Below are 20,259 nucleotides of genomic sequence, written 5' to 3' on the forward strand. Positions count from 1 at the left end.
GTTTATGGAGATGAAGGTAGGTGAGTAAGTAAGCTGGTAAGTGTTTACAGCCTGAGCTGGAGAACTATGGGACACACATACAATGGATATGACCTGCTGCCATTCATATTGCAAGACAGCAAGTTATAAACTTCATTGATATTATTGGCTGAAACAGTTTCTCAGTGAAGTAGGCAGAGATGTATGGTTGTAGCATAAGTCATTCTGCCCCGGAAGTGCTGCTAGAGTAAGTGCCAGCAACCAAGGCTCATTTAGATCAGCCATTTTTGCAAGGCTTAGCCTTGCAATATGTCTGGTTCACAGTTGAAGCTGGGCTTATACTTATCAAAGCAGAGAAAGAGTATCATCATCATCATCATCATCATCATCATCATCATCATCATCATCATCTAGCAAAAATGTTAGAGTTTAGGAGATTATTAGAGTTCAAAAGTAAGTCTCCAATTTGAATTTGACTTCTGGATACATCCATATAGTTTTCTTGGCAACAGCATAGAAGCGCTTGGGCATTGCCACCTTCTGTGGGTTTTTTAGATGTCTCAGTCTTCTCAACATCTCTGGTATTCCCTGGTGGTTTCTCATCCAATTGCTAACCAGGCCAGACCCTGCTTAACATAAGCATCCAGAAAAAGTCAGCCAGATATTGCTACCTGCTAAGACATGAGCAAAGTTGCTACCTTTTGATTAGATAAATTATGAAAGTTAAATGCTTACCTTCCTATCAGCTGGGTCAAATAAGAAGCTCATCATGACATTTTTTTCCTAACTTCAGACATATGAGTTATGTAAGTGTCTCCCAATCAATCCATCAAAGACATAGGTTATTGAAAATTTGGAATGTAGAGGTATACAATTACACCACTCTTCTCTTTTTTTCCAGAAGTGATCTGTTGGTCAGTCTAGCAGATCAGTAAGTAATATACCAGCAAGGGATCTCTGAAAGCCACAGGGATTTTTATCTTAAGGTTGATCTTGCCCACTACATTAAAGAATGAAACGTGATCACTTGGATTTTTCAGTCTTCTTGGATTTATTATCAGTCCTTTTGGTTAAGACTTGCCATTGTATAATGAAATGGTGGATATTTTTAATGCAAGTTTTAAAATTTGATTACTGCTGTAACTTTGTAATCTAATTCATTTAGGTACTGTAGCATGTCACGTCTTGTGAAATATTACTTGAACTACCACTCTCCCCATTCAAAGAAACATGTCTGTACTTTGTTGAATTATACTCAAATCATTTCCAGATGCCTGGTGCTTTTTTACTTCTCATAATTTCATATTGGTATCATAGTTTGAAAAGGTTGGCTCACAAGCAGGAATGAAAGGCAAAGTGCTTTGTTAAAACCGCAAGTGGCATTTAATGCCAATAGCTATAGTGAAAATTTTCCTAATGATTTCAATCTTGTCTGGAGTCCCCCTTCCTGCTTGTGCAATGCTCACTTTCTCTTGCTCCATTAGCTCATACTGCTTTTCCCCTCAAAAACTTTTATGTTACTTCATGTGTCAAGATCAATTATAAGTTCACAACAAGGCAGGAGATCCACATAGAGACAGAGCTGCAGTTCTACAAGTAGCTCTAACTCAGATCTAGAGATGGATGATAGAAATTTCAGCTAACCGTGTCAGTCAGAAACACTTTAATATCTACATGAAATTGCTGGGTGAGGTTGTCTGTCAATTCAGGGTCCAGCATCATCAGTATGCAGATGATACCCAATTATATAACTTGACCGCAAACCACCCAGGTAATGCTGTCAATGTTCTGACCCAATTTCTGGAGGTTGTTCAGGTCTGGATGTAGAGGAAAGGCTAAGGCTCAATCCCAACAAGACTGAGTAGCTGTGGATGTCCCCCCTGCTCCTGCTCAAGGGACTTTCCAGCTTTAGTCGTGGATGGGGTGCACACTATGGGGTCATCTTGGACTCACAGCTCCTGCTCAAGGAACAGGTGGCAGCTCTGGCCAACAAAGCTTTTTTCAATTATTCATCTAGTGTACATTCCTAGATTTGCCCATTCTTATATTGGGAGGCCCTTCAGATGGTCACTCATGTTTTCGTCACCTCACAAATGGACCACTGCAATCAACATGTGGCTGCCCTTGAACACCACTTGGAAGCCACAGTTGGCCCAGAACGCTGCAGCTTAGCCAGTAATGGTCATGGCACATTATGTCCATGAGTCACCACTGCTTCATGAGTTGTACTGGTTGCCAGTTGGTTTCCAGATGCAATTCAAGGTCCTGGTTACCACCTATAAAACCCTTCTTGGTATAAACCCTGGTTACTCAAATGATTGCCCAAATACTCTCTGATAGTTTCTGCCCATCCAGTAAGATTGAGTAGAATGAGCATGATTCATTAAACGTGTTATTTATCAGGACCTAAGAAATGTGCCTTCTCTGTTGCATTGCCTGAACATCAGAACAGTATCCCCTCAGAGGCTCCCACCCTGATGATATTCCATAAATCTTTGAAAACCTGGCTATTTTCCCAAACTTTGGGGTAGAGTAGGTGTTGAGCCCCTGTTGGTTGTTTTGGGACATGTTGTATATGTTTGGGGGGGGGGGTTCCCCCCATGCACATATATGAATTCTTCTCTCTATTTTATTCTCACTTTTCAAAGTGTAAGCCACTCAGAGTCCTCTGGAATTGGCTGGCCTCTAATATAGATAGATGAATAAACAAACAAATAAATGTGTAGTTGTCAATGAACTCAGATTTATTTTCTTTGTGGAAGGAAGTAAAGGAAGGAAAATAATTATTTGTAAAATGCTCTGCCAACATTTCTGTTCTGTTTCTCAAGTCCCAGTGTTGTATTCTCATTCTTTATGGTATTTCACTATGTATTCACCATTTCACAGAAGAAGCATGGGCCTTGCGCATAATTTCTTGTGATATCCAGCACAACCTCCCATTCCCCCTAGGCATACTCTGCAGCAATTCTGATTGCCCCCAGAATCTCTTCTGCTTCCTGTCTGTAGAGAAAGATGGGGTATCCTACAAATAGAAATGGCTATGCAATTCACAATGCTATAAACATAATCCTTTATCCCTCACTGAATTTAGTTTCATTAATGTGTTTCTGTCTTTGTTTCCTTTGAGATAGTCCTTCATAAGAAATAGGTTTCCTAGTCTTACTCTGGGTTTTAAAGGAATCAGACCTATGTCTCAAGACTGCCTTTGTCTAACAAAGGGTACCCCATTATTATATAAAATGGATTGGCTTGCTGGTATCTGACTGCCTTAGACCAAAGAAATGCTGCACTAATCTCTTCTCCTCTTGTTTGCTTTAGCCACGTTTATCTTATCTTAGCTTGTATTTGCTGCTGTCACCTGTATGGATGTTACTGTTTCTGCTTCCTTTACATTTTCCTAAAGCTACCATCACTTGCTATTCTTTGGGCCCAATCAAACAGAAGGGGAAGCAAAATTAGGGAAATGTAGGATTTTTCTTCTCAGTTGTTCCAGAATAGGACTCTTAGCATGTGCAATGTGAAATCCTATATATGGTTAAATCCCAGTCAAAATATTTAAGTGGAAGACTTAGCTCTACACTCCATATATGATCCACCGTATTCTTCTTAGATAAAAGCAACTGATCTTTTAAAATCTGGTGCGAAATCGCTTAATCCAGATTTCCCAGATGTGCAGATTGGAATATCGTTAATTGGTTCTAATGCAGATCTTACCTCAACTTTTTAAAAATTGAAAATGCATTTAAATGCACAATTTAAAGGGAAAAAAACTTGAAAAACGTCTAATTTTAGTGTGGAGTTATTTTACTCTCAATGATATAGTAATGCAATACAGGATGGAATGTCTATCTGCAGGGTCAATTGCGTGTGGAGTCAGCAGGGTCTCCAATTGCAACAGCATTTGCCCCCAGACTCCAGGTTTGCTCACTGATTACCTAAAGTCCCATCCTGGCAGGCCAGTTGGGCATATCAGGTGGCCAGAGCAGTCATGTGCTGATGTTTGGCATCCCATGGCAACAAAGACAGGGCAAAAGGAAAATAGACATCTTTATGATCATTCTACTAATTGGGAACATAAAAGAAGGACTTTTTCTTTCTAGCATTCCATAGCCACCTGATTCCTGTCTGGCATTTATCACCAACTCTTGCACCATATGTCCAGCACATCATGTCCTTTTAAATACTGAAATATGATAAACCTCAACTCTTTTGGAAGAACTGCTTCAAGGATTTATGCTCTGGGTGCTGTTTACACTGGACATTTTGTTCTTGTTGGTTCCCACAAAATGTTAATATTCACAAGTATCAGTGGAAGAAGGCTAGAAGGAAAAGGAAAGAAATGCACATGGCACCTTTTGCATTTGGGTACGGTTTCTGGAAAACCTCAGGCATTTGGTTAGCTTGGAGATGGATGGTGAAAACTGTGCTAACAAAGACCATCTGCCTTTCATAGGAAAGGGTGAGATGGGGATACTGAGGATATTTAACCTTCTCGTTGCCCATTCTCAGGCAACTGTCACTTTCATGCAATAGGGTCCCTGTGCTGCAATCTTCTTCGGATAGGACTATGAAAAAGGTTTGAACAAGTCTGGAAAACATTTGGAAAAGCTGCATATACCTGCCACCTTTTCTTCAACATGAGAAGTAACCTTCACAGATTTCAGTGCAAAGAATCCCACTATACCGTAGTGTTCCAGCATATGGAATGGAAATGCATTAGAGTCAACCTACTGTACTTCCAGCTTCCTCGCTGTGAGGCTGAAGCAGCTGAATCCTGAAGAATAACAACTCTAGAGCACATCTGTTTCCCCTCAACTTGAACTAACGTAGTATTCCTTAAATTTCCTCAGTACAGCAGGAAAGATTTTCCTTATTACAAAGAATCAAGAGATCCAGCTTCCAAGGAAAAAGGAAGTTCTTTGCATTAGCAATGGAATATGAGCTATATACTGTCAGGAGGGCTAAAACATTTGACATGGATCCAGTTATCTTTCTGATCTCCATTCTTTGGGTATCAAATTCAGGCAGTTTAGTTGTTGGACCATCTCTCCCTTGATTGCCATATGCTGTCAAATGTGGCACCTTCTAAGCCATGCCAGTCACTGAGGCCATATGGCATGCAGATTCCATGATAGTGCATTTCATAGCACAAGAACGGCACACCCTTTGAAGGCTCTTGAAATACACATTTGCATTTGATGAAGAACATTTGGTTGCTTGTCGCACCTCACTTAATAGTCATCCCGCCAGTTCCGACTTAGAAAGGGGCTCCCGGCTGCAACTAAACACACTAACTTGAATTTGCTTAGCTTAAATGAATAGCCACTACTTCAATCAAAAGTTTTTTAAGTCTGCAAGAGATACACTGGAAGAAGGCAATTCTGCATTGAAGCTGTCAGAAAGGAGAGGGCCATAGAAAAAGGCTGGGTTGGTCCATGTCCCAGGAGTTTCGTTCACTTTCCTGTCTTTACCCCAAGAGAGAATCAGAGGGGCTTCTCTGTCATCATTTCCAGGCAATGCTGTTCTAAGCTACTTTTGATAGCTGGGAAAATTAAAAATGGAGGCCAGCATAAACTATGTATCCTGGATATGTCAAGCAAACACCAAGAACCTCCCTGTTGGTGGTATGTGGCCAATACTACATTGGAAGTTGTCTGAGGATTAGAGATGCTAGATTGCACAGAATAGAGTGGGCTTTGGTTGGACTTGTGCATACCATAAAAAATGTGCTCCAAGCACCAAACTTACCAGTATTGTGCCATTACCATTAATGAAAAATGCCGAATGTGGCATGAGTGTAGTTAAGGTTAGCAACCTAGTCTATTCTTTCTTTATCTTTCTAAAAAGCATTACATGAAAGTGTTAACTGACCAAACTATAACAGGCATTGCAGGTCACTATTTATGGATCCATCTTGTGACAACTATGGTATGTGGAATTGAAGATGAAGAAATGGGAGAGAGAGAAGGAAGGAAGGAAGGAAGGAAGGAAGGAAGGAAGGAAGGAAGGAAGGAAGGAAGGAAGGAAGGAAGGAAGGAAGGAAGGAAGGAAGGAAGGAAGGAAGGAAGGAAATGTGATAGATCTGAATGAAGGGGGTTAGAACTTGTGGAGCGGAATACATGCATAGAAATGAAGGGAGAAGTTTAATTAAGAATGGAAGGCTAAAATGTATGTGAGAAAGTATGAATTAATGTCATCTAGATTTTTATGTATGTGAAAGTAAGGATCCACAAGTTGATGATAGTTGCCTGTCGTACTACAGTGAATGGTGATAATGAAAAAACTAGGGATCAGTATAGGAAAAATTGTGTAACAGTCTGAATGAATCCAACTGAGGAAAAGTATTCTATTATGTGAGATGAATATTTGAGTAAGAGTGAGACAAGATAGAAAAAAGTGTTGGGGCCACTTAGAGATGCAACAATAAACGAGACTGGTGATTGCTGAGTATCTGCTTAGAAAAAGAAGTACCAGAGAGCACTAGTAGTGAACTGCTTTCACTTTGCCATCTTGACTGTTCTCATCCAACTTAGAAGAAGGTCTGCTTCTTTCAAATGCAGAGATTTATTTATTTATGTAAATACATTTATATGCCAAATGTCTTCTAATAACTTATTTATTTATTTAGTTATTTGACTTACATGGTCACTCATCTCACACAGGTGACTCTGGGCGGTGTACAAGGATTAAAACATGAAAACCACAAGGCAACGTATAGTATATGAAGCTAAAAATTCCATAACATCTCCATTTAGAGTCATAAAGATAGGGCCCATCTGACCTCAGGGGACATGCAGTTTTAGAGAGAGGGACCTGCTACTGAGAATATCATTCTCCATGTTCCAGACCTCCTGATCTTTTTTAGGGTGGGCACTCACAGCATTCTGTCTTTGCTAGACCACATAGGGCAGGCATCTTTGTACAAAGATGTACAAAGCTCTACAGGGCTTTGTAGGTAATCACCAGCTCCTTGAATAGGATCCAGAAACCTACTGGCAGCCAATGCAGTTCCTGCAAATTTGATCTTATTGTGTTCTTTACCAAGTCCTTGAGAAATATATGAATGGGAGAAGCAATGTTTATTGATTTAGGGAAAGTGTATGATAAAATGAATAGGCCCAAATAAAGAATACTTTGCATGACTATGGAACTGAAGGTTGATTGCTAAACACAATAAAGAATGGCATATGATGGAAGTAAAGCACACATGAGAATAAATTGAATGCTTTATTGAAAGGTTGAACATTGAGCATGGAGTAAAACAAGGATATGTGATGTCTTCCTGTTTAATGTATTTATGAATAACTGTAAGAAATGCTTATGGAGACATTAGAAGTATGTTAGTTGGAGATGCAAATGTACGTGCATTTTTGCAAGCAGATGGTGCCGTGTTGGATGAGAACTCAAATGATTTGCAGGAAAACTTAGATTATGTGATGCAGTGAGGAGTAAGTATCTGAATATTAATGTATCAGAGACCATGGTAGTTGGGTTTGATAGAAAAAATGGAATGAGTAGTTGAAAAATATACATAATTGACAAAAAAACCCTAGACCAAATAGATCAATTAGTGCTTGGTAAAATGTTTAGCCTAGATAAGTCTAACATGTTAGCAGCCTTCAAAAATTTGAAGGGCTGTCACGTACAGGAGAGAGCAGAATTATTCAGACTTGTTTTTAGAAACAGGACAAGAAACAGTGGGTTTAAATTACAAGAAAGTAAGTTTTGATTGGATATCAGGAAAAAATTCTGAACATTAAGAACTTTTCAACAGTGGAACAGATTGCTTCAAGAGATGGTGGACTTTCCTTCACTGGCCATGGTTCAACAAAGGCTGGATGGCCCTCTGTTGGGGAGACTGTGGTAGTGGTTTCCTGCATAGGCCAGGGGGTTGGATTAGATGCTCTCCAAGATCCTTTGCCACATTTACATTCTATGATTTTATGATTCCTTGGCTGCCCCATTCGTTATAGAAAGACAGATTTGGACAGATTCTTTTAGGGCATTGAACCTATGCCTCCTGCTCACAGTAGAAATTACAATTAAAGCATACAGTGTGTCATAATTGTTTATCCAGACTCTTCCTGAATATCGTCAAAAGGAACCTACCATCTCACCTCATTTGATTCAATTGACTCAATGAGTCAAATTGTCCTTATTATAAGGACATATTTCTTAATTTAAACTGAAATCATTTTTTTTTAAGTTAAGACCATTATTCTGTGTCTATCTCTATCTGGGTTAATGAGGAGATGTCATTGCCTTGTGACACCTCTCCAGGTTTTTGAAGAGCACTAGCACATTTCCTCTCCTTTAGATGGCAACTTTCCCAAGGGTGAACATACCTAATTCCTTCATTCTGCCCTTGTAGAGCTTTGTTTTCTAGTCCTCTGACCATTTCCATTACCCTTCTTTCAACTCCCTCCAGTTTGTTTAAATTCTTCCTAAAGTATTCCAGTTTATCTAAATCTCACTAGATTCTTTCCTTATCTGAAAATTCCTTCATGTTGTCTTCTGTTGGAATTTGATCACAGCATGGCTAGCAAAGGAGTTAAACAGATGATTGTACAGTGAAAAATGGGACAATCACAGGTACTTGTTACCTACCTGCAAATAAAATACTAGAAACTTAGATAACTGCACCCAATTTATGAGAATTTAACTGAAATTTTCTCCTCTGGGAAATAAATCTAAAAGCAATTTCTTTTCTATCAAACTCAGTGAGAATAATTTTTAAAAATCAAGCAATGAACACTAGATTAGATGACAACCTTTGCTGCAACCTTTCTTGTAATTTCTGTCACTGAACTCCATCCATTTTAAAGAGTTGTATTTGTTGATTTTAGTTTTAGTTTGTGTAAATTTTCAAACATTATTTCTTAAATAACTGGCTTGTAATGTTGCCTTAAATACTGACTAGAATAATATATACCAATATATAATAATGTCTGTCGACTTTCCTTGGTATCCCCTTTTTCCTCTTTCTGAAGATATTACCAGAACATAAAAATTCCAAAGCATTTACTTTATGCTGGCCGGATCATTTTATAGTGGACTTCTAAGGACCTTTGTATGAAATAGGGCTCTGTTCAGCCCTGAAATTATTTATATATACTGTAACTGTGAGGACAAAGACAGGAGGCAACCATGAGTAATTCCAAAAACAATAAGGTCCTGCAGAGAGCTCCAGGTGGTCTTAGTGACTTTCTCATCAATTATTTTGTTAATAAAGAGTTAACTGCATGGTTGCAATTCTGCTATGTTTTAATAATACGGCTAAAAATGTACATGCTACTTTCCATTTAAAAAGAAAGAAATTGGACATGGACCATTGCTTCAAAGCTTGCTCCTGTTGAATCAGATTTGTCCTATTGCTGATGATTCCTAAAAGATGGACAGTGCCCATAGGTACAATTTGCCCCAAAATCTGCTTATTGCTTTTCATTTAAAATATTTCTAAAACATCTTCAGCCATACAGCTTCCAAGGCAGAATTACAAATAAAGTGAATCACATTGATATAAATACAATACAATAAACTATCTATATTGATTTGAAAAAACAATAGGCAAATGAAACCAATAAAAGCAACAGAGCACACCTTGCCATTTAATAGGATTGGGCAATTAATGGGAAAACAATAATAACATGATGCTGAAAACATTGTGGTTGTTGACTCTGGTCATATTTCTTTAAGAGAATGTTCCCAAAACATGACACCTTTCAGAAAGGAGCCTCCTGTTTGTAGTTCTCTAAGGAAGGTACTCAGAAAAGACCTTGAAGAGTTTAAGAGAGACTTGTCCAAGCTGGTGCTCTTCCAGAGCAAAAGGCTCAAAGTTGGGAAGGCTGCTTTAAAACATGGCATTTTTTTTAGGCATTTGGGTCCCAGAGTTGCTGGGAGCTGGGCAGAATAATAATAATAATAATAATAATAATAATAATAATAATAATAATAATAGGATAAAAATGCCAAATCCAGTCTAAACATCTGGCTGACTGTGTGACCAACCAAAATAATAATAATAATAACAAAAACAACAACCAAGAACAACAACAACAGCCATTTAGGACTGAAAGGGAAGAACCAACACCCTGAATTGGTAATGGAAGCAAATATGCAACAGACAATGGATGCAATCTCTTAAGCTTGGTGATATGAACAGATCTGTGCATACTAATTGGAATTCTGCATTAATTGAAATTCTTCCAAGTTGATTTTAAAGGGATTTCCCTTTATAGTGCCTCACTGTAATTCAAGCAGGATTAATTTCTAAATCCACACACATCTATCACTAGGGAAAGTTATGGATGATCCATAAAACCAAATGTAGGCTATTTTCAAATCAGTATATATTTCCCAGTGGCATTCTGAAAGGCAGCATTTCAAACCAGACAGCTTGTGTGGCGGTCAAATGCCAAGTTTTCTGTCTGATGTTTTACTGGGCCAATGGCCCCTCTACCCTTATTTTTGCAAATTCTTCAGGTTGTTTCAGTGTCCAAGAAAATTTGGATTACTGTGTTTAAACAGTTTCCCCAACCATGGGAAAGCTCATGATCTCATGGTGGAAAGTTCATTCTGACATATTATGATTGGAACATGCTATGTTAGAATAAGGGCAGCAGCCAGTATAGAAACAGTCCACAATGGCACGGATAGATGTTGCTAGCCATAAGTTCCTTCACCACCCCTTCTAGAAAGGTCAACGACAGAAAGCTGATTTATCTCCAACTACTGTGATAATGGATGCTTTCAACTAGGTTTGGCTATAGCTGTACACAGCCTCAGTTATTCCAACCTAGTTGTGTTAAGATCATAAAGTGTCAAAGATTCGTGCAGATTTTATGCCAACTTGGCAACAGCCCAGCTGCATATATTTCAGGAACATCCTGAAAACTGTAGGAGAAACCAATGGCAGTAGGTGGTCTTTGGCACAGGGGATGGGCAAGACTTTGTTAAAATGCATCAGGCTCTGTTTCATCAACTCCTTTTTTGAGCCCATTCTCTAAAGCCAAACACATGAACAAAGAATGAAACATGTTGACCCTGCTGGAGATCAACTTCTCTTCTAGAAAACTGATAATTATCTTAAGTTTTATGGCACATTTTGTTCATGTTTACTCAGAAGAAAATTCCTTGGACTTTAATGAATCTTTCATCCAAGCTACAGTATTATGGGATGTCATTTGCATGATGACATTTTTTTCATATATATATAGAGGGTATAGAACATGGAGTATTCCATGCTAATTTGTCAAATTCTCTGTTCTTAGACATTCCTGTACTTCTTTTCTTGGAAATGTTTTGATATTTTCCAAATATATTTTTATTCCTTCAGGGCCATAGTTTGATTGACATTGAAAAGGTTGCCCCCACTTCTTTTATGGAATTATCTGTATCAATATTTATTTATTTATTTATTTATTTATTTATCGGTATTATTATTATTATTATTTGAGTTGCTTTTTATTTATTTATTTATTGTCAAAAGCCACTGTGGGCATTTCACAAATTACACTGTAAATTACATTTAAATAATAATAATAGCAGCAGCAGCAGCAGCAGCAGCAAATGCTCATTTAATGGCTAAATTAAATTAGGTAAAAATAACGTAATTACCCCTCTGCTTATAGAAACCTAGAACTGGAGATCCAAACAGTTTGTTTGCTTTTATTTATTATTGAATGTATACCTGTCCTTATAAAGGTTTCTGACAGTGACCTGGAGTGACCAATACCATAAAAATAATTAAATGTAACCTTGAATAGCAACTGGATAAGCAGTACTATAAAATTATTTTCAGAAGGTGTAAAACTAGAAAGCAAACATGTTTCAAGAAGATAACAGACTAGGTCCCTGCTTCATACCTCTGGAGAAAGCATTCACAATTAGCTACGTGCATCAGATTTGGTTGATCTCTGAATATGAATAAAAGATAATTTAGTTCCTTTCTTTACTGCTGAGATGAACTATTACTTCCTACCCTTGAACTGTCAGAAATCTAGGCCAGTATGAAATTTGCTGATCCCTATCCTGTCTCTACAGCTTCAATTCCCACTTGCTGCCAATCACCAGACTTCCCTCTAACTTACTAGGTGACAAATTCTAATACATTTTACATATCTTAAGGCTGTTCTTGGATGGTGTTGGAATAAAAGAGAAAACACATGATTGGTACAGCTAAAGGTAACTTAGGATTGACTCAGTCATGGGCTAGGAATGAGATGAAGGCAATGTCATAAAGACATAGTAGAAAAAAATATGTTGCCAGGACATTCATTTAAATAATAGTACAATGGCCATGATCCAATAATTCATTCAGACCAAGACAGCATCAGTTGATCTAGAAGTGGTCTACAGATGTTCTTGAATATCTTCCAAAATTTATTTATTTTATTTATTTATTACATTCGATTTATTGTCTGCCCATCTCCCCCCAATGGGGAACTCTGGGCGGCTCACAAAGTACATATAGTACAATTATACAATTAATTACGCTGTGTGACCGGCAGGGGTTGCTAGGAAGTCATCCGGGCTTTTCCTCCTCCGTAGATCTTCCTCGCCGCTCGCCGCTCATGCCGGCTGCATTCAGAGTTCGGCCAGCACCGGTATTTTGCTCCCCTGAGCAGCACCGCCAGTACCTCCCATCTAAACGGGAGTCCCCATTTGTCTACTCACAGATGGAATAGCTTTCGAATTGCTGGGTGAGCAAGGAGCTAGAACAAGGGACAGGAGCTCACCCTGTCCCGCGGAGCTGGGCTCGAACCTCTGGAGAGCCAATCATTTCTGACTGGCAACTCCCGTGTCATTAAGCCCTTTGGGGCAAGCCAATATGGTGAGGTCATGAGATATGATGAGGTCATGAGTTACCATGGCAAGCTCCTTCTGCTACAGATAGGGCTACAACTGGCATACTAGCTGGAACTGGGCAAAAGTCCCCCTAGATATAGTTTGCACCTGCTAAATTAGCAGCTATGAGTCCAGGGGGACCCCCAAGCAATGAATCTGGCCCTTCAGCCTGTCAAGAGACAACACTGGGACCAACAGAAAGTCCTGATGCTTGAGTTCAATGTTATCCTGTCTCATCCTATCCACATTCTAACAGCCTCCAGCACTAGCACAAGACATCAATAGGATCAGCTCAGCCCAGCCCTGAGAAGCATACTGATGATACCATCCTGGAACTGGTGGATGACCTCTCTCAGAGGCTTCATGTAAATATTAAAAATCTGGAGATGGTGGGGAGAGGGCTAAACCCTGAGGTGCCCCACAAGAAAGTGGCCACCAGGCCCAACCAACCTCCTCTCTCCTCCAATCACTGGCTGGAACCATCCAACAAGGAAGGAATGGAACTACCTCCAATCTCCAACTCTTGCAGGAGGTCTAAAAGGATACTATGACTAATGGAATCAAAGGCCACTGAGAAGTAATAGAACCAGGAGGGGCATATTTCCATCATCCAGGTCCTAGCAAAGGTTATGAACTAAAACAACTAAAGCAACTAATGCCATCTCCATCCCATGCCTAGGCCTGCACCCTGACTGAGAAAGATCAAATATTCCCTTTCTCTTTAGTTGATTGTCTGCAATCATAGTAACATCCTTCCCCCAAAATGCAAAGTTAGAGATTGGACAAAAGTGTCCCAGGCCCATGAAAGACCACAGCCGCTTTGAAGGCTGATAGCATTACCCGCTCCTGAATTGAGGCACTGACAGTCCCCAGATACAGCCTACCATACTCCTGCAGCTGCCCAAAGAAGCTGAGAAGAGCATGCTGAGAAGTCCATAGGTGGCAGAGTTCATTCTAGAAAGTGTACCATTGGAGATCACCGACATAAAAGAATCCCAATTACCGTGGCCATATGCTGCCACCCATGAGGAGTCAAAACTCTGGTGAATCTGCATGATTTAGCAACAAACTGCTGTGATATGGTTTGTGCCATGCATAAGTGTAAGTGTGGAAAGGTCCTCACTCAGTGTTGCTAATGGCAAGGAAATGAAAGAATTGTGGACAATATGGCCCTTATAGAATGTTCTGCACCTCTGAAGAGATGGTGCCAATGCTGAACATCTTATTTGGATTACCAAAAGTTCTTTGTCAAAAACATCCTGCTTCCTTTTAGATGGAAAAAGTTGCTTGGAAAAGAATGGACAGAAGGGAGATAATGCCTTTCTTTCCCAAAATGTAAGAATGGGCAAGGGATGACAATGGATGGTTAAAGTCTCCATTCCTTCATACATACATGTATACATATTTCTATACCATCTAGCTTCCAAGACTCCCAAGGTATCATCTATAAGCTTGTTTAGGAAGGACAACTCCATCTTTGACATTGGATACTGATATTTTTGTGGGAGTCTAAGCTCAAGGAATAAAGCCGATCCTGCAGTCACAGAATTGGTGGGGACAGAATCTGAGCCTCCCCCTTTCCAAACACATCACCTTAGTCTGCATATTTGGCAGGTAAGGTAGAAGGGTGTTCCCACAGAGGAGCATCAAGTGAGATTTGAATCACTGCAAGGTATGAGATTTGCATGTTGGAGAACTAAAGGTTATGTTACCCTGGTTCCAATGATGGTGGGTTGTGGGTTGTGAATCTGAAGCCAGTCCATTCCTCAGACTATTGGACAATATAACCAAATAAAAAATTCAGGGGCTTCTTACTAGTTTATTGAATCTGTAGCTCATTACAAATAGCAAATTAGACTGCAGTAAAAAACTCTTGCAATGTCGTTCTGGATTCACTGTTTGGTCACTGGGTTTTATGGACTGGACCATAGAATGAAGCTTTTTGGCATTTGACTTGCTGCTTTTGTCCTCTGCCCTGTGTCATGTGCTTGACCATACCTATTACATGAGATATGAGATACTGAGAAGTCACAGGTGTATGTTTCACAAAAGGCATATGTGTTACCTTTTCTGGAAGGTTTTCTAAAGCCTGGTTCATTGCAGAACACAAGGAGCTTAACATAGTTTTTGTTGGGATTTTGAAAAGAAAACACCACTCCATACTGGAAAAGCTCTGAACTGAAGCCATACAAGCAGTTCTAGAAAATTAAAAATCTCTTCTTTCTGTAACAGAAAAGTTCTAGATGAGAGTAATAGGAAGCTTCTGTATCACCAAAAAGTCTGGTTAATAATCAGAATTTGAAAATGAAAGTCACAATCCAGGCCATAAACTGCACTACACCTTCTGGCACTTCATGTCCAATAGTTTAGTATGTATAAAAATATATCATGGATTTATTACAGAGACTTATATATTGTCTTAACCCAAGATTCCAGGAGGTTTACAGCAAAAGCATACTCCAAAATACAGTAAATAGACTAAAACACAACCAAGAATCCACAAATCAAAATCCAATTAATAATAATAAAAAAATCTAATAAAAAATCCCAGCCCTCAAAGATAGCCCAACGAGACTGCTGCACTCCAAATGCCTATCAAAATAAAAGTGTTTTTACTGCTTTATGCAATACCAATAGAATGGGAGTTGCTTGTATCTCAGGGGGCAAGCTGATCCATAATGCCAAGGCCACTTCTGAGAAGGTCTGCCTCTGAGCCCTCATCCCATTTACCCCCCACAGGATAGGGGCCCTAAGTACGTCCTAGGATGATTGCAGAGGATGGGTAGGTTCGGGGTAAAGCAAGCAGATTCTAAAGTTCCCATGAACCAAGCCATACAGGGATTTACAGATTAGTACAGTACTATGAGTTGGATTGGAAACCTATTGGCAGCTAATGGAATGCCTGTAATACAGATACTGTATTGCTAAAGCAGCTTTCACCCACCGGGAGCTGTGGGTGAATGCAGTCTTGTTTCATATGGACTCAGTATTCACCAACGGGAGTCTGAGGAGCTGCTGGGCTAGAAGAGGAGGCCTGCACCTAAATTCTGGTTGCCTTCTCCTGGATTAGCCACCCCAGTGCTTCCCATCATACTGCATTCTAGTCATAACTGTGGATTTTGGACCACAACATTCTCTCCCCCTCCCCCCATGAAGCTGTCAGAGTTGGACAGTGGCATCATTTGAAGTATCCGAAAAACGTGTGTGAGTGAATACTAGAAATTCCAGAGAAAAGGTCTTGTATAAAAGAATTCCATGATAGTCTCCAGATGTAGATATGGTGACAAGCAGCTCACGTAATTGTCTGATCTCTCCATACGAAAACCTTTTCTTTAATTCCTATTTATTCCCAAGTGTGGGCTTTACAAAAGGGCAATCATATTACTTTCTTTATGCTTTCTGACTATGATGAGTTACTGTGGTTAATTGTATAGTAAGGTTGCTGCCAAATGTTCTCAAGCCAGCAAAATTTATTACCTTAGCTTTTCTATGCAAATAGAAAGAGGGTTATGTTTTCTGTGATCCGACATATAAACGGAGGGTTAAAGGAATGACATCAACGGGAATTATTTTAATTGATGGTTGTAATAATTGCCATAGCTTTTTAATCCAACTTTGGACTAAAATTACATTGGTTTTGTTTTAGCTGCTGATTACCACTGGAGAAAAGCAATCTCCACCCCTAATATTAAATGGCCAATGCCCAAATCATATCCTATACTTGCCAGTGCCACATAGTTTAGACAGGTGCTCTTTGTAGCACTTTGGAAATGTGATCTGACATTTAAAAAGTCAAGTTGTCCTATTTGGAGCTCAGGAACAAGTCTCCCTTTTGCAAATACTCTCAATGACTGTGAATTTGGCCTACGTGCAGCCTTGGTGCTAAGATTCAAGAAACGATCCTTGGATACCATTAAAACCGTTTCTTTTAAACTACACAACTCTGTATGCTTTGACATTGTCTAAATTAGCAGCAGAGAATGAGCAAACCAAGCTGGTTTGTCTAAGGGGCTTGTGTGGAAGGAACAAATTCATTCAGACATTATTTTATCTGTTGGCTAGATCAGAGTATGGAAGGGGAAGCTTAATCATGTAATATCAAATGGATGGGGGGCTATAAGAGATGTCCACCACCAAATCAGCATCCCCATGGATTATATAACATCCATATGAAATCTTATTAAAACACATAACATTTTAACACGAGGAAGCACAATGTTGTAATCAGCAGCGGCTAAATCTTTGGATCAGACTACCAGGTAGTCAAGCATTATTGGTTTCATGTTAGCTCTGTTAGTCATTGGACTTTGTATGGTTATTATGGTGTTCAGCACCTCAATAACAAGCAATGAAAAAAGCACATAAACTAGCATCCATTGTGGGAGTTTGGGATAAATCATTTAATTGGGTCATTAAATTTCCTCTATTTTTGTCTTTGTCATGACTACATATGACAAGAAAAGAACAGTGGTCATGTTGCACCTGATGTAGCTTGTATGTGTAGGTTCCAATAAGACCAGAAGTAGCAAGGATTCTGACTTTATCTAAAACTCAGTATCACATGGAAAAAGAGGTGCCTAACATTTGATAGATTGTACAGCCAAAAACCTGTGAACTTTAACCCCTATTTTATGAAACTGTGGAATAAGAAGACAAATTATTATTAAGGCTGATCCACACAGCAGCCTAAAGTAGCTTTTCTTCTCTGCTGTACCCAACTGAAGCCAGCTTTAAAAAAAAAAAAAGATGTCTGGACCAGGTGTCCTGACTGATGGGTTCCACAGCATTTTTCCCCTTCCCACCCATGCTAGGAAAGCAAGCACCATTTGCAGTCAGTTCTGTGGGCAGGTCTTTGAGAGCAAGTGGTTTGCAATTGACCTTTGTCATAAGTGTTCTGTTTTGGCCAGAGGTTTATCAGTGTTACAGAAGGCAGTGGACAGTTTTCTCATTCTTGCTCTTCTGGGAGCTAGAAGAGAAAATGTTTGAAATTCTTCAATTTCATCCCAGCATTTCACTGCCCCACTGGTGCAGAGGAAGCAGATTTACCATTTCACATTTCACTGATTCACTAGCAGGCTGGTAAAAGAAAAATAAAAAGCAGCTTTACCATTCCATTATTGCACTGGTTTTGAGAGAGAGAGAGAGAGAGGTCCACTATTTCATTGTTTCACCAGTATGGGGATAGAAGTCCAGAAGTTCACCAGTATGACCAGTTATGGTTTGCCTGGAGTGCATTCGGGCTTTACATGGGAATACACCTTGGGGGCAGTCAGCCCAGCAGCTCAGTTAAAATGCTGGTGAAGGACAACAGTCAATTACCGGAGGGGAGGGAGCATGTCTGCCAGAGCATGCACTAACCAACTGGGACAGAGTGTAATGGGCAGAAGGAATAACCTTGAAGAACAGGAGGAAGTGCCGCAACCACATCCCTAGTTCTTATGAAGATGAGAAGTGCATTCAGACTTGTAAGATTCCATTATTACAGTATAACATAATAATAAAAGTAGTATTAGCTTACATGTCTTTGGTTCCACGTTTGGTCTACCTTGGAGAGCTGACACAGAGGCATTGCCTATGGGGAAATGAAGTGCAGCAAGCAGACTGCACAGCTCTGCTTATTGGACCAAAGCTTAGAAAATGCTACTTTTGATGCAAAGCAAGAAAAGATGAAGTTTCCTTCCTGGAAGATTGTGCACAGGTTGAAGACTATATAGTGCATCTCTGTCCTCCAGAAATGGTAGATAAGTCGCCCTCATGCTGGGGCAAGCAGGACATGTAGATGAATTATGAGTGCAAAAAACTATACAAACTGCATAGACGAAAATGGTTTCTTGAGCAGAAAAAAATGAACCAGAACCAGTGTATTTTTAATATATAACAGTGGATAAGAATTGCTGGTCTTTGTTCAAGTAATATGAAGTATTTTTCTACTTCACAAAGCCTTGTTATTGCTATTTGCCCTATGATAAAATGATTGAATTGAATTTTGTTAACTTAGAAACAATCATACAATAATAGGCATACACTGGAAGTTTGGGATAAATAAAAGAAAAAAAAAATAGCCCAGATGTATCCCCTTTTGCTTTGCTATTAAATGTTTATTTTCATGAAGAAAGGAAGGAGGAAATTCATCCATTGGAGAGATAATCATTTTTATAGATTGAGAGATTTGGTTATTCACAAGATAAAAATCGAATATGTGAGACTCTTACTTTACAATGGCTTAGTCCACCTGACTGGTTTCAATATCTTCAGATAAGTAGTATAGTATTAAAAGGGCTGCAGAAACAAAGGGGAATAGTTAGAACCTTGACTAAATTTGAAAATTTTATAACACACAGCTTCCAGTGTAAGTCATGGCTGAATGAAAACATCTCCATGAACTCTGAAGAATGAAAGACCAGTGAGTAGACCAGTCCTGCAAAACTCTCTGGAGAAGGAGAGAAAGAGAGATCGCCTGTGAGTGCTCTGAATGGTAGCTCCTCATGAGGAGACGGTAAAACAGTGGTCTCCCACAGGCTTGAGTGCCAGGAGCCGAGGGAAACAATATCTTTGCTCTCAGCAGCAGCGGACACTAAGCCAGCCAAATTCACTTTCTAATCACATTCAGAAATGTTTAATTTAACCACTTTATGGTTATTAGAGACCTTCAAAATGGCAAGCTTAATTTGACTCCTGGTGAGTTTTACCTTCTTCTTTGGATTTAAGACATTTTAAATAGAGACTTAAGAATTAAAAATAATATACAATTGGCAAAAAGCAAAACAAAAACAAAAAAACGGATTTTGATTTAAGAAAGTTTTAAATGGATTGGGACACCAGAGAGATTTGGAAGGAATATAAAGTTGGAGTATTTGATCAAGGATAAACTAAATGTTTCATATTTCTGGAAACTCCTAATGGACTTTTTGCTGAAGCAGGACTGAAAATATGACAACTTCTGGATTGCGTATAGATAAAAGTTAGACTATTGGTAGAAGAGGTTTTTTTAATTTGTAATTTTAAAAGAGGGTGAAAAGTTACTATATTAGCTTATGCTCAGTGTGATGAAGGTTGGAAGCCACTTCTTTATAATTGTCTTTGTTGCCTTTTTCTTTTCTTTTCTTTTCTTTTTTCTTTTCTTTTCTTTTCTTTTCTCTTCTACTTTTTCTTTTTCTTTTTCTTTTCTTTCATCTGCACCTTCTGAACTTTTCTTTTTCCGGTTTCTTCTAGTTTAGTTTGTATTAGTTTGTATTACGTTTATTAAAAACTTTAATAAAATTATTTTTAGAAAGAAAATCTTATAGCACGCAATTCAGAGCATCTGCTAGGTCTTATTCATAAACTGTGGGTAAAATATGTCTCAGAAATCAAACAAGATTGTATGACTAAATGGATGCAGAGTTTAGACATAGTAATAGATATGCCTAATAGGAATGTCAAAGGAAAAGGAAC

This window comes from Python bivittatus, unplaced genomic scaffold (assembly GCF_059951505.1).
Source record: "Python bivittatus isolate LINGU-HERP-01145 unplaced genomic scaffold, Pbiv_v1 ctg000020_np1212, whole genome shotgun sequence".
Lineage (NCBI taxonomy): Eukaryota > Metazoa > Chordata > Lepidosauria > Squamata > Pythonidae > Python > Python bivittatus.